Source organism: Ctenocephalides felis, unplaced genomic scaffold, assembly GCF_003426905.1.
Source record: "Ctenocephalides felis isolate EL2017-DRISC unplaced genomic scaffold, ASM342690v1 CF-g0.4_SCAFFOLD_01604, whole genome shotgun sequence".
Taxonomy (NCBI): Eukaryota; Metazoa; Arthropoda; class Insecta; order Siphonaptera; family Pulicidae; genus Ctenocephalides; species Ctenocephalides felis.
This window is the reverse complement of record NW_020537758.1, coordinates 11,088,629-11,104,459: the sequence shown is the minus strand read 5'-3', so window position 1 is coordinate 11,104,459 and position 15,831 is coordinate 11,088,629. Positions and strand designations below refer to the sequence as shown.

At 26.4% G+C, this 15,831-nt stretch overlaps 1 pseudogene; it reads right to left on the bottom strand.

The window, feature by feature from the left end:
* Window positions 1-15,010: 15,010 nt before the first annotated feature.
* Window positions 15,011-15,831, bottom strand: part of LOC113373351 — an 82,954-nt pseudogene continuing 82,133 nt past the window's right edge.

Here is a 15,831-nt window from a genome sequence, read left to right as displayed (position 1 = left end):
TTTGTAAATCACTTCTTGTTAGTTTTTCTAGAAGTTATGTAAGAAAAATTGCTGAATTTTACTTAAACCTAACAATACGACTTATAGAACTATTAAATAATATTTACTTAAAAATTTTGTTCAGGTATCGTAAACTAAACAACATTGCTCAAAAAAAAATTATTAGAAAATTGACAATGAAGCCAATCTGATATTGAAGTTGCCCGATTTAAGTACATGGTTGGTCACATATTAGTTGCCTCCTACTTTAAAATAGTAATTAAAAAAAATTAAATTTCTTTTGAGATAATGCTTGTGGACTTTCTAACCCGAGGATCTGTGATTTATCATTTAAATAAAATTTTATATATTATATTAATACCTTCGAAAGTGCATTTTAAAACTAACAAAAATATTTCATAAATACATTACTTTTTACAATTAAATTTTTAGTTTTATTCTTATTTTAGAATTATCTTAACAAATTAATTCAAATCAAAAGTGTCATCTACGAATTTACAACGTTCTAAAAAATAATAAATCACCTTTCACACGTTGATATTTTTTGAATATCTAAGGATAGGTAGGTACGACTTAGGCGACTAGGCGGTACGACTAAGGCAACTAGATGCTCATTTTTAATAAAAAAAAACAATTATACTAATTATCAATCTTAGGGCAACTAAATACAACTAGATTCAACAAAAAAGGAAGATTTTTACTTCACAATATTTTATTTAAAAATCTCATTTAGAGCTTTGCATCTTTGAAATACATATTTTTAGTAGTTAATTATTTAAAAAAAAATGCAATTTATCACCATAGTTTTTAGCCGATTTTTACAGTTTGTATATCTATCAGACGTAAGTATCTATTTAAAATTTTCACAATTTTATTAGCTTTAAAAATATTCTGATTTGTGATATGTGTCCATTACATTTTGAGATCTCTCGATACATAAGGGAAGGAGTGAACGTCGTGTGGGCACGATCTCTCACTTGTGTATTCAAATAAGTCGACATGTTTTGGCCAACGTTATTTTATATGACTATCGTAAAACCATGACGCAATAAATATCGGCAGCTCAGAAATATTCAACTGGATCGGATCGGATCGGATAGAGAGCTGTCATAATCGAGACGAAGCCTTCGTCAGAGCACCGTCACGAGTCAGGATGAATAATGTATTATCGAAGATTGAATACCCACGAATTATATTTTTATGTAGAAAAATATATAAAAACATACGTAGATATTTGCCTTGCATAGTGGATAAAAAATGAAAACAAAATCAACATAGTGCACATCAAGTTAATTCACTGATGACTACTTAATCAATAGGATTTTTAATTTTTTATAAAAATTAAATTTTATTAGAAAAATCATATGTGGCAACCAAGTTGATAATTACCTACCGCAAATCAGCTATTATGCAATTATTAATTATTATTAATTAGCGAGAGTGGTACCTTAGAATTACGAACGAATCATACAAAATAGTCCATGTATAAGTTTCTCTCGTAGATTTAAGACCTCCAAAGTTTCGACATGATCTGAATAATCGGAATTGGTAACAAAACTGTCTTGGGCGCCGTTTTCGTTGTTTCGCAAAATCGAGTTTAAAAGCGAAGTTTAGCTATGGAACAAGTCGTGTGTCTCTACTCATTTGCATAATGAGGAATAGATGAAAAGTTACTGCACATTTTCATACAGACACGTAAAATACAAACATACACGTAAAATACATACATACATATATATATATATATATATATATATATATAGTACACCCGGCCACGCTTTGCTGTGGCTTCTATTAAAATCAGTAAACAGTTCAGGGGGCGTCGATTAATCACGTGATCAATTTTTTAGGAATTTTGAAACCCCTTCTTCCCCCTTAGTGGTATTTAAAATCAACCCCATCCCCTCCGTCATCAAACATCACGTGTTTTGCACATTTTTAGTTATGCAAAATTTTTGGAACTAATGTTTTGAATTCACGAAAAAATCGTAAAATATTTGATTTGTTTGAAAATTCAGGTAAAAAATAAATACACGTGATATCTTTCGAGACGCATCCTACCCCCACGTGATATTTTGTAATTTTTTGTCAAACCGCCCCTCCCCTTTAAAGCCTCACGTGATTAATGGACTCAATAATATAAATCAAAATTTTCTTACAACTATTTTTTTAGAATTACGAACTGAAAGGTTTAATTATTTATATTTTTGGTTTTAAAACCTATCGTACTTCAATATTAATCAAATGCATCCAATAACGTGTACTTTATTTATTTTGCAGATTATCAAAATTCAGACTGGTTGTGTTCAGTAAATGGTAGCCGATAACAAAAATCAGGAATTTGAGATTGCAATCTTTGGTAAGTGATTTTCATTTCACTTTATAATATTTTTATATCATTCTTGTATAAAATTAGTCTTGTGAACTGAATTATTTAGGCTGAATTTCTAGTAGGATTTGTGCAAAACCGACATAGTAATATGTTCAGAACATTTTGTTTCAATTAATTTAATGTATAAAAATTAGTATAATTGATTTTCCTATTTAGTTAAAAATATATTTTAAAAAATTTATACAAATGAAAGTTTGCGTAGTCCAACGTCTGCTATACAGAAATTCAAATTTTTGCACCGCACAAAAACTTTCCTCACTTCAAAGTATAATAATAATCGACCATTTACATTTTACAAAACGTAAAATTCGTTCTCTTCATCTTTCCCTAAAAATTATTGCCATTTTCCATATCTCGCCTGTAAATAATCGTTTCTTCGACGTCTTTCGACGAAAACTTTCCGAGTTTCTTAGTCAAAGAGTTAGAGAGCGCGACTTTTGTTTGATGCGATTTGGTGAGTTAACGCCGTTCCAGCGTTTCTTAGTCAAATTCTAACGCTTTTCTTTGACGCTTCTACTGCTGGCAGCAAAATGTTTTTGTTTAAAATTCACTGCATTTCGAATAAGACGGAGTTGCTGGAAGCATTTACATAAATAATCACAATAGGATAGATGATGAAGGAAAATTGTGTGAAATGAGGAGTCGTGAAATTTACAAAAAATTAGTTTTATTATTATAAGAACAAATAATGGTTTTTGTGTGAAATACAACACGTTCAACATCTAAATCCTCATGTTGGGAAATAAAAACGCTCGTTTGTTTGTCCTTTGTGATTCATATCATAATTCGCATGCAAAGAAGCAAGACGTCTCACTCCGGAATGCCACTAACTAATTCATGAACGATATTCTGAACTACATAACGAGTTTTGCTCGATGTAGAGCTGCAGAAAAATATAATCGACATAGTAAACCATTCGATATAATCCTTACCAAAATTGATAAGTAACAAGATTTTTTTTAATACTTGAACCAATAAATTCGTAGAATTAATTTTTAATTGCTGAAATTGCAAAACATATACTAAATTTAGAGCAGTTATGCTACTTTCTAACCTCGTTTTTGCAATCGGTGTATTTTCTATTTTTTTAGTCTATTTATTTTAAGCAATGTACCTACTAGGGTATGCAATACCGTTATACCGGTATACCGAATTACCGGTAAACCGCCCTATTTTTCGGCGGTTTTTTACCGGTATTTACCCCAAAAATCCCGGTATTTTCTGTATTTTTACATAAGCGCTATTTGATACATAATACACTAAAGTTTAAATTTCTCGGAACAAATTTATTTTTAAATGTCATAATTGCATAAACAGCTATATCTTCAAGTGATTCAAAAGTATAGGATAAACAAATGTTAAATATTATCTCAACTTGTTGTTAAATTGACTATTTATTGCTTTACTAAGGGCTACATATCGTGTTACAATAAATAGAATTAGACTGATAGATAATGATGTTGTTTCATCTTGTAAAAAATGTAACAGTTTTTTAAGTGATATTTGCGCCAAAATATTTTATGTCATACAGATTACCCCTGCGTAATCTTTATTTTTTTCTAACTTTATATATAATAATTATGATAATTACTAAATATTTTTGCTTTTTATTACAATTATAAAATATTATTTTTTGAAAACGTTTCGAAGTTTGAAAATACTATAGAAGCATCACATTGTTTTAAATAACAATACCCAACAATTATAGTAACTTATTATTTATCTCGACAAAGTATCCGATCTTAAATTAGTATAGAAAAATTATTTTTTAAAATATTGGAGATTATGCTAATTTAACACATCGGATATAGACAATGAAGTTTATTATAATAATGTAATATGATCTTTTATGAGTTTTTGGTCTTTCTTACTCATAAGTTTGTTTTTGGTGAAAAGTACTCAACATACTCGATACTGATAACGAATTAATTAAAATGGATATAATTTTGTTAAATTATTATTTAAAAAAAAATGAATTTATTGTTTTATTTTATTGTTTTTATTGTTTAGTTGAATATAGTTGTAGTTGTATATACATTTTTTTTAAATTTGTACTAGTAACTTTGAATTTTGTTTACGTTTGTTTAAGATAATAAAAATGCCGGTAATTTACCGGTATTCCGGTTTTAAAATGAAAAATTACCGAAATACCGGTATTGAAATTTTTCATCGGTATTGCATTCCCTAGTACCTACGGCGCGTCAAGGATAACTATCCACAGATAGTTCCTCAATCGTCTTCTAACCCCGGTACTATTTTCCACAAACCTTTTTTTTGAAAATATGTAGTTCATAAACATTTAAAGCGAAAACATCCCCCAAATTCAAGGCGACAGCTACAGCTCTAGTAGCCGCCGAGGTTATTTGTTTACACGAGAAGCCGCGCGACATAATGTTGCGATGAAATATCGCGGTTGCCGCCGCCGACGCCGCCCGACGTCAGGGACACTCTCTACTCGACAAGACAAAACCGACCCTTAAAATCGAGATAAGGGACGCCGAGGTATAGACGACATTTTTAAGAAAAAAATTAAAAAAATACTTAGAGAAAATAAAGTTACCATTAACCATCAGACCACCAAATTATCAAAGATTTAATTAATAGTTCCCACATTTCCTTGTTTTTATTTTTTTATTATTTTACATTTATATTTTTTTTGTATTTTATTTTACATCCGCATCTACATACATATATACATTTCTTGTGAAGTATGCCAAAATGCTCGAACAAAATTATTTTTGATTTACTCGGAATTGAAAATATTTATCTTCATTATTTTGAAGGTTTTTAATTACTTATAATTATTAGCTGATTGAAGATAATAGCTAATTTTTACATTTTCACTATTTTTCAGTGTTTCTTTGTTTTGCGATTCATACGTTTTCTAGGTTTTCAAATTTTAAGGTAAAAAATATTACTGTCTTTTACTTTTGTTGACCACATTTTCCTGTTTTCGTGATTTTATTTTTAAATTTGTTACATACTTCAGTTTTTATACATTTTTTTAACTTTCCAACGAAGAAGTTTGTTATCGCGAAATAATCCGATTTTATAATTTTATATTTTCTCCGCGTTAAGACCTCATTCTGATTTGAATAATTCTAAATTAAGAAAAATTATGTGTGTGGGTGAGGCAATTTTCTATATTTTTCTGTTCTTGAGATATAATTTAATTTTTTACATATTTCAGGTTTTACAAGTTTTTAACTTTTCGAAGTAGAAGTTTGTTTTCGCGAAAATATCTAATTTTCTAATTTTCTACTTTCTAATTTTATGTTTTCTTGGCATTAAAATAAAGTGATTCAGAAATAAGTGAGACCAAATTTGGAAATTTATATGTGTGCGTGTCTGCCAATTTTTTAACTTTTACAAAATCAATTGGTCCGATTCCAAAATTTCAATATTGTTTTTAAATTCGATGTAACTCGATAAAGACTAGTCTTCATCAGTTTTGTGCTATGATAGGCCGAGTCGTTTCTTTGTAATTATCTGAAAAATATAGAATGTTTTATTCACGTTTTTGCCCACAATTACAAATCAATTTAAAAAATTTAAAATCTGTTGGAAAGATATTGTTATTTTTGGGAATTTATTGGGAATCGCGATGTGGATCAGGCCAGCGATTTCTTCATAATTACATGTTGCAAAATGTTTTTTGACCATTTTGGCGAAACTTTGCATGTAAATACATTTTATAGCATGTAATAATTTATAAATATAATACTAAATAAATACTATAATATAATATAATACTAAAATATTATAAGCCTGCAATGACCGGTTGAATTGTAAAAATTGCAATGCGATTCTAATCAAAATCTATTTCAAGCATGTATAAGTTTTTTGTTTTGTAGATAGCTATTGATTACAGTTGACATTGGCACATAGGAGAGATACATTTTTAGAATACGAAAGGCATATAATTATAATTTCATTGTACTGGTATTTTGTATTATATCATTACAGTTGTTCATTTTCGTACTTTTTCAACTTGTATAAGTCCTTAATTTTAATATGAAAAATTTATGCGTTTGGAAAAATTCAATTGCAAACTGCTTACTCAATATGTTTTATAATATAAAAATATTGAGTATATTATGACAATTATCAAATCTGTCACCCCGGTCTCCCCTAAATGTGCGTCCGTGAGGCTTTTTCTACGTTCGTCCGAACAGTCTCTACCCACACGTAGTAAGATTTATTGAAATGTGAATAAAAACCGTATCAGAAGATTTATTCGAATTTGTTGGAAATGTGTATAAAGAACATTGTGTATGGAAAGCGAGTCATATTTCAGTTTTATATTTTCAGGGATAAAAGTCTAGTTATATTTATCTAGAAGAAGGTCGTAGAAAAAATATCAATATATCTGTTTAATAAAAACAAACTTAATCATGCGCTATTTGTCGAAAAATCGTTGACCTTACAATTAATTTATTTCTTAATAATTGTTTAATTGGATATGGATTTTGAATTGCATTTATATACATTTCCACAATTCTCTGATTTATGTTTATGAGTCCAAATGAAAACATGAGACTTTTTTTATTTCAAAATAATTTCTAAAAATCTTTTATAAGCAGATGTTCTCCTATAATCTAAAAATTAGCCTCTCAAATTCATACATGGGCGTGCTGGTCTGACAATATTTACAGTAGGGTAGTTTAATAACAGATATTACAAAAAGTAAATCCCCAAAAAGGTGGTATTAAACACTCTATGCAATATGTCAACTACAACAGAAGGTTATAGGGAATTTTAAGGGGTTAAATTTTAAATTCACTAATAGTTTAATAATTATGTACAGAAAACGATCTGTATGAAATTTTTATTAGAATTCTGAGGTCTATAATATTCATTGTATATTTTGATAAAAAAAATAAAAAAATCGCGCTTTAAGGCAAATTGCTAGAATTTCCCATATGCTAATTTATAATTTTTAAAAGCTCAGAAAAGAAAATTTAGATTTTTTTGACATTTTGAAAACATTTGATAAATTTTAATATTAAAAAACATTGCCTATTGCAATACTGATATTTTTGGAAAAGTAAGAATTTTTTTGAAAACTTTTTTTCTTGAAATTTTTTTTGAAAATTGAAAATATTTGAAATTTTTTGAAAGGTTTTGATACCCGTTTATATAGAAAAGTAGCTGTATAAAATTTTTATCAGAATTCTCAAGTCTATAATATACATTGTATATTTTGTTTTCTTTAATTTAAAATTTTTAAAAGCTCAGAAAAGAAAAGTTGGATTTTTTGACATTTTGGAAACATTTGATAAATTTTCAATATTGAAAAAAAACTGTCTATTGCAATACTGATATTTATTTTCTTTATAGAAAAGTAGCTGTATGAAATTTTCATCAGAATTCTCAAGTCTATAATATTCATTGTATATTTTGAAAAAAAAAATCGTGCTTAAAAACAAATTGCTAGAATTTTTAATATCATAATTTATAATTTTTAAGAGCTCATAAAAGAAAAATTCGATTCTTTTTTGACATTTTAGAAACATTTCATAAATTAAATATTGAAATATTGAAATAGTTAAATATTGAAAAAAAACTGCCTAATGTTATACTAATATCTTTTGAAAACTTGAAAACTAAAATTTTTTGAATGTTTTTGCTCTGAAAATTTTGAATTTTTTTTAAAGTTTTTGATATCTATTTATATCAATTGATTTAAATTATAAAACATCTGATTTTTGAGCGCCAAATGACTTTTTTTAAACTTTTTTTTCTGAATCTCCTAAACCGCTGAACCTGCCTTTGCAAAAACTTAATCAATCCCTAATAGAATTAAATGGAACCGGATGAATTTTGCTAAAAACTACACATCTCCTTATAAATAGAAATCGAATGGTTTTTGAATAATTTCAATCGGTTGAGCGGTTTTTCCAAAAACGTCAACAAAAAATTGTATCCATACATACATACATACTACACACACACATGCATACACACACATACATCTATTTTTTCTAAGGTATGCCAAAATAACTTGCATATATTTTTTGTAAGGTATGCCTAAATGTTAAGAAACCTCTAAAACGTAAAGATATGCAAAAATTTTCATTTTTCATATCTAGACGGTTACTATAACTTACCCTACGAAAAGTTAATTATAGGTAGTAAAAAAATAAATTATAAAATATTTTTTAACTAACTACATACAAGTTTTTTCGGAGTACTTTACTGTATATTTTTCAATTTTTGCACCCATTCATATTTTACATAATAAACTGAAGTATCACCATCTTAAACCTAATCCCAGCTCTACGAGTGTTAGATTGGGTCATATTTCATCGCCCCTGGTATTTAAATAAATGCCCCTCTTTAGACCTATAATTTTATTCATAAGCATGAATCGATTCGGAAATATAGAATTGCGCACATATGCTGTTGAGAATTGCCATATTTTATCGGCATGACCGGAATGGAATTGGACAGATTTGTAAATGATAATTGAAATAGAAATAAAAATTGATATACATACCGTCTATTTATGTTGTAGGTTTATTTTTTTTAGTTTCCAGTTTATTTAAAGGCCGATTTTTCATCTCCCATGCAAAACGCGTCACCCCGATCTCGGGCGTTGTATCAATTTCTTCGGAGAAGTGAAAAATATATAAAGAAGTCTCATCACGCGCCTTACTTGATAGAACTCCAACATTCCACATTCTCTCCAAAGCTAAAATGATACTGCAGATCATGTCATTGCTTATCGAATTGTTCGATAACACAATTTAAATGTCCCCAACAACTTATTCCCCAAGGAACAGTTCAGAAGATACATTTCCATTGGTGCTGGAAATTTGCGCATAGGCAAATAGGAATTAGAAGTCGAAAATGAAATTTTTTTGTTCATGATTTGAGTAAATTGTTTTGGTGTATGACATTAGTAATGTTGCCTAAAAGTACAAGAAATGACAAAAAAATCCTTACCAAGTATTTCAATTTTATATAATTTATGTGTCTATTTCCGCTATGCAAAATTGAAATAAATTTCTCAAAGTCGAATTTACAGATATTATATTTTTTGTACATGTTTGTGAGGTTTTCCTTTGATTTTTGCCACACATCAAACGTGGAGATTTTAACGAGATCAACTTTTCATTTCCGTACTGACCAACAAGGATTTTCCACTCTGCCCAGATCAAGGAAAAAAGATTGTTTTGTAAAATTGATAAACAACTTTCATTTTTGAGGATTTTATTTTTTTTAGACTCTTACTTGATATAGGGAACAAATGAGTTTTTAGAGTTATATGTGATTTATTAACTTAATTTTTTTTTTTTGCATCTCGAAAATAATTCGGATTTTAATTTTCATTTTTGCTAAAGTTCTAAAGCTCACTTATATACTTCAAATAAATAATTTTAACTTTGCATTTTAGTTTATATAGTTCTCATAAATATTAGAGAATGTCTTTCTTTTTAAATCCGATTGATTGCAATAAAAATTCATATTAGAATTATTAATTAGAATATTATGTAGGAAACATGAAATATATACTAGGAACTTCCAACAAAATTTTTATGATAGTTCATCGTTAATTATAAATAATATGTTAAGGAATTAATTTTAATTTTTGGCGTTTTTTAGTAATATTTATTTATATAACATGATTAAAAACTACTTTATAGGAAGTGCAAGTATTTCCTACATGCCTACTTGCTACATCTCTATTAAAATATTTTGCAAAATTGAAACTCACCTACTTTAAATATTTCTCATTTTATTTTAATTTATATAATATTCTCAGTTTAGCTTGACTTTTCTCTTCTCACCAAATATTTAATCAGATTTAGCTGAAAAAACTATTGCACTTTATTAAAATATTTAATATTGTCTACCATTATACCTAAAATACTATATACATTCAATATATTAATTTTCACAAAATTAGAGGACAACTATTTTATATAGATTTTGTTAATAAATTCAAATATATAAAATATATAAATTCAATAAATTTAGATAAGGTGAATTATTTTCAAAAATTTAAGTTTTATAGAGAAACATTTAAAATTGCAAATATTTATGTTCTAAAATCATGCATTAAATAATTGATGTAAAATTTGGCACATTGGAATATCATTTTTATACTTTTTTACTAGATTTGTTTTTACTAGTTTTTCTTTATTAAACTAATGAAAGAGAAAAAATTAATTATTTGATTATTACAAATTTAATAGACAGTCATGATTTTCGTGAAAATTATATTAATAATTAAATCCTTTTTGTTATAATTAAATATTTTTAAATAGGATTATCAAAATAAATGTTTTAGCTGTTATTTTTGGCATTATTAGGACTAAATTGCTTCCAGATTTTTCTCAGGCAGTATTGAAAAATATTTTTTTTATTGTCAAGAGAACATGACGAATCATTATCAAAAACTATTAGAAATATTTAATATTGTAATTATACCTAAAATGCTATATAAATTCAATATATTTAGAAGAATAGAATTTTTGATTAGTTTCTATTATTACCCATTACCAAATTAAAATGTGTTTACCTTTCTGATTAATCTGCATATTTGTATTAGATGAGTCGTTTCAAATTACACCATCGAATTATGAATATATGATTGATTGATTTGATATTATATTTTCAAAACAAATTATGAGAACATTAAGCAATTTAGATCAATATATTTTGATCAGAGCCATGGGAATATTTTTGGCCCTGATGTGATATCAGGTGACAGAATACATAGTTTAATAAATAATACGACCAAATTAAAAAAGTTGTTCGAAGAGAACAAATTAGAAAAGTTGTTATTTTATAAAGATTTTGTTAAGAAATTCAAATATATAATTTTTATATAATATAAAAATTCAATAATCATGAAAAATGTGAATTACTTTTGAAAATTCAAGTTTTGTAGAAAAACATTTAAAACTCTTAAACATTTTTGTTTCCAAATTACGAATTAAAAATAATTGTATTAAAATTTGTCACATTTGGCTAGCATTTTGTATATTTTCTCTATTAGATTTAGATTTTTGTATTAAACTCATTAAAAAGTAAAAATATCTAGTTGTAATAGATATAATAGATTATCGTGATTTCTGTGAAAATTATGTTAACAATTACATTATTTCAGTATATTATTTAGTAATAATAGGTGTCTTTACAAAGGAATATTGAAATAAATGTTTCTAGCTAGTTTTTTGTCATTTTCAGGACGCATTTAAATTACATCCATATTTTTTCTCCGGAATTTTTTTTATTATCAAGAACATAACGATTTGCGAAAAATATTTTCTAACTTTTAAAAATATGAAATCACTTGCTGTTCTTGATTCAGATACATAAATTATGCTGGCAAATTATTTTAAGCATTTATTTACTATTTTAAAGAAATCAGCTCAAAAATAGTGAAATTGTATATAAAATAACTAAATATGAACTTTTTATGCAAATAAATCTAAAAACAATTTTTCTGCTCTCAAAAAGTCATAAAAATGCATCATAAATTCCAAAATTTTACACCAAATTGACAATGCAACATCAAATTAATAAAAATATCAAAATATATACATTCAATAATTGCTAACTTTGATAACCAATAATTATTTTTGTACTCTTTCATTATTTTAATAAAAAAAGACAAAATCTAGTACAAAAGTATAAAAAATGCTTGTCAAATGTGCTATTAATTTTATGAATATTTCAACAAATTCAAATTTTTATATTGAATAAATGCTTAGAAATGCACTTAGAAACGACTAAAAATTGTTTTGCTAGATTTTGGTCATCTAAGATATTTCCAGCACAAAGTTTTTAATTATTCATATTTGAATCTTAAATATTTGCTGTAAAAAAATGATACAACTGCAATATCTTTCATAATTATTTATTTTCGTGTTTGCATTAACAATACAGATTTACATTTTGATTTGGTGAGATTTAAAAACAAATAGATTATATAATATTTACAAATTTTTTATAACAAAAATTAACATAACAGATTGCACTAAGATTATTTTAATTAAATTGAATTGCACATATCTTATTCATCTAAAATTATTTACAACGTGTATAAATTTACAATAAACATTGCAAGACAAATTATTTCAACTTTGGTTTTTTGCTTTGGTTTTGTTGGTTGACAAGGAATATAATACTATGAAGACTGAATTAATTAATATTTAAATATTATACTAAATAAAATATTAATTAAAATTTTTGGTCCGTGGAGAATGAATATCTCAATAAATTACTAAAAATCACACATAGAAATAATTTATATACAAAATAAATATTGTTTTTTTTATATCTACGATGGAATTTGTTAGGAAGCTGCTTACATATAATATTTACATATAGATCGAGAAAAAGCTGTTTTTACAATTAGATTAGTGATTATCACAAACTGATATATTTTCAAGGACTTAGTTAAGTATAAATGCCTTTTAGGAAAATAATAATTGATATTGTTTACCATTTGGTATTTAAATATAATTAAAGCATATGACATACAAGTATATTTGGTTAAAGTTCAATTTGTACAAAAATGAATTTTTTTACTTAAAATAAATAGACTTGATATTTTTTGCCAAAAACATTGAATGAAATAGCGTTTTGTATAGTGGTATCTATACTAAATTTTTTTTGTAAAAAAATTTATAGAATACATTCGTTTATTTTCATGGAAAAGAAAATTGAATTAAATATTGTGAGTTTAATATTTAATTAATTCTACCACTTTCTTGTCACACACATATATATATATATATATATATATATACTAGTATATGTAAATTTATATATACATCCATATTTCTTATATGACTATTTAATTACGTATGCTACATAAGACATTTTCAAAATATACAATTATTTTACATATCCAAAAAAGGAATGTTAAAAATTCTTTGGAATTCTTTGGAATTTTCTATCCATATTTATTTAACAAATATTGGATTTTTTTTCATAAATGCTCAAGGAAATATTTAGACAGTTTATTGTAAAAATTGAATAATCAAAATTAAGATATTAAGTATAAAAGACTTAATTTAATAAATATTTTTGCTTGTTTTTTTTTTAAAAAAAGTAGATTTGTTTTAGAAATAGTAGTCATGATTTTGCTGCAATTTAACCAGTTATTTTTGATTGACAAATAAACACGTCATGAAAAAGTGAGATATATTATTTGAATTGACGTGTATGTTCGGCTGCGTATAAAACAGTACAAATTTGCTATTTGAATTGAAGTTTTTGAACAAAACTCAATATATTTTGAAATGTCAAGTACTTTAGAATATTTTGAGGCTATGACTTTATAAATAACTAGTTGTAAGTGGCATTTTACCTTAAGGCAGGTTGCTTGAATTTTCCAAATTGTTGAAATAATATACTTAATAGGATTTAAGATCTAACTATATTTATATATAAAATTTTCTACAGTTAATTTTAAAAATTTGTTAATATAAGTGAGCAAAAACGAAAAATATCAATGCTTACTACAAGAAAAATTAATCTAAGAAGTTATAAAATCCAATAATTTTTTTTATCTCACAATAAAAATGCTTTATTAGAGAACAAAACCGAAAATCCTTTTCTATCCACTGATCAAATTCAATAAAAATTCATACATGTAAATAAAACAATGTTAGGGTGTTTTTAATAAAAAAGAAAAACTGTTTTTGAAATGAACAGTACACAATATTATTTAAATAGCTAAATCTTAAATCTGCTTTATTATTTCCACATTTCGAAAAGTTCATGCAACTTGCCTTAAGGCCAAAAGCCACTTACAACTATATTTTTATATATTCATAATCCCAAAATATTCTAGACAATTTGTAAGTTCGGAATATATTTTGTCATTATCAAAAATTTCAATTTGAATGACAAATGGTCATCACTGTTTTATACCCATGACGAACATAGACGTCAATAAAAAATATGTTATTTCTCCATAATGAGCATATTTGACAATTTGATTTAACTGGTTAAATAATATGAATATAATTTTGCCATTTTTTTTAAATATTTTGAAAATGATTTATCGTAGTTTTAACTCAAAACTTCTGACTTTCTAAAAAAATTTAGGTAAAATAAAAAAAATGTCGAACGAATTTGAACCACTTTCAAAACAAACTGCTTATATATTTCTCTTAGTATCTTTTTTTTTTGTATTCAGATCAATTTTGATCGAATCATTTAAATAAGTATCAACTTTGTCCTTTGTCAGTAATTGTGCATTTTTGGTAATCACACAAAATATTTTCTTTCTCTCACACAATTATAGCCTCTAGCATAAGTCCTGTGTATTAGGTATCACTAAACAGTACGTATCGATATGTCCTCAGATTTTTCTTACAATTCTCTAAACAATTTTTCACAAAAAAATCGCCCTTTCGGTTTACACAAACGCAGCCTTCAGTATCATTCTTAAGATAGAAGTATCACTGCGGTCTTTTTCTCAATTTTCTTTTCCAATTTCCAATTTATTTCCTAAACGTTTTCACAAATTGTGGCTCGATGTGTTTCCGGAACCATAAGCCTCAGTTCATGTAGCCTTTATAATCATTCTTAAGATAGAAGTATCACTGCGGTCTTTTTCTCAATTTTCTCTCCCAATTTCTAACTTATTTCCTAAACGTTTTCACAAATTGTGGCCCGATGTGTTTCCGGAACCATAGGCCTCAATTCCGTGTGTTGTGTCTCCTTGTGTCTTCTCAAGTCGACTTTTCTTTGGAAGGCTCGGCCGCATAAATCGCAGGCGAATGGCTTGAATCCGGTGTGCTTGCGGGAGTGCGTGATGAGGTTCGAACTTTGGCTGAAGGCTTTGCCGCACACCTGACATTTGTGAGGCTTTTCACCTGAAAAAAGAAATAGTATTAATATTAAGTAATTGATAGAACTATTTGATGATAATAATAATTATATAGGTTTTTATTTTTTGACATAATATTTGGTAATTTCATGTTGCGATGACACCAAGACAGTGCCACAATGATTTACGAACCACTCGCATCTAATGAGAATGTGAAGAAATTTATAGCAAGGAAGCTATTTAGGATTAACCACCCCTCACCCTTCATCACGTATTTTTGCAGAACATCGAACATTTTTTGATTTTTTTTTTAAAATTTAGGATTCTTTTTGAAATTTTTCTGAAACATAATTTCTTATTATATTGAAAATATTAATTTATATAGATCTTCTTACGACTAGAATTTTTTTTTTATTTTTTAATATTGTATATAACTAATCAATAAGAATTATCCATATATTAAAAATGTAATTTCATTCCCCTTACGACTAAAATATATTTACAGTATATTTCAACATTTATATATATATATATATATATATATATATATATATATATATAGAATTTTAAAATATTTATTATAGGGCTGGTTGCTTAAATCGTACCACCTTAAAAATAATGCCATAATATTTAATGCAAT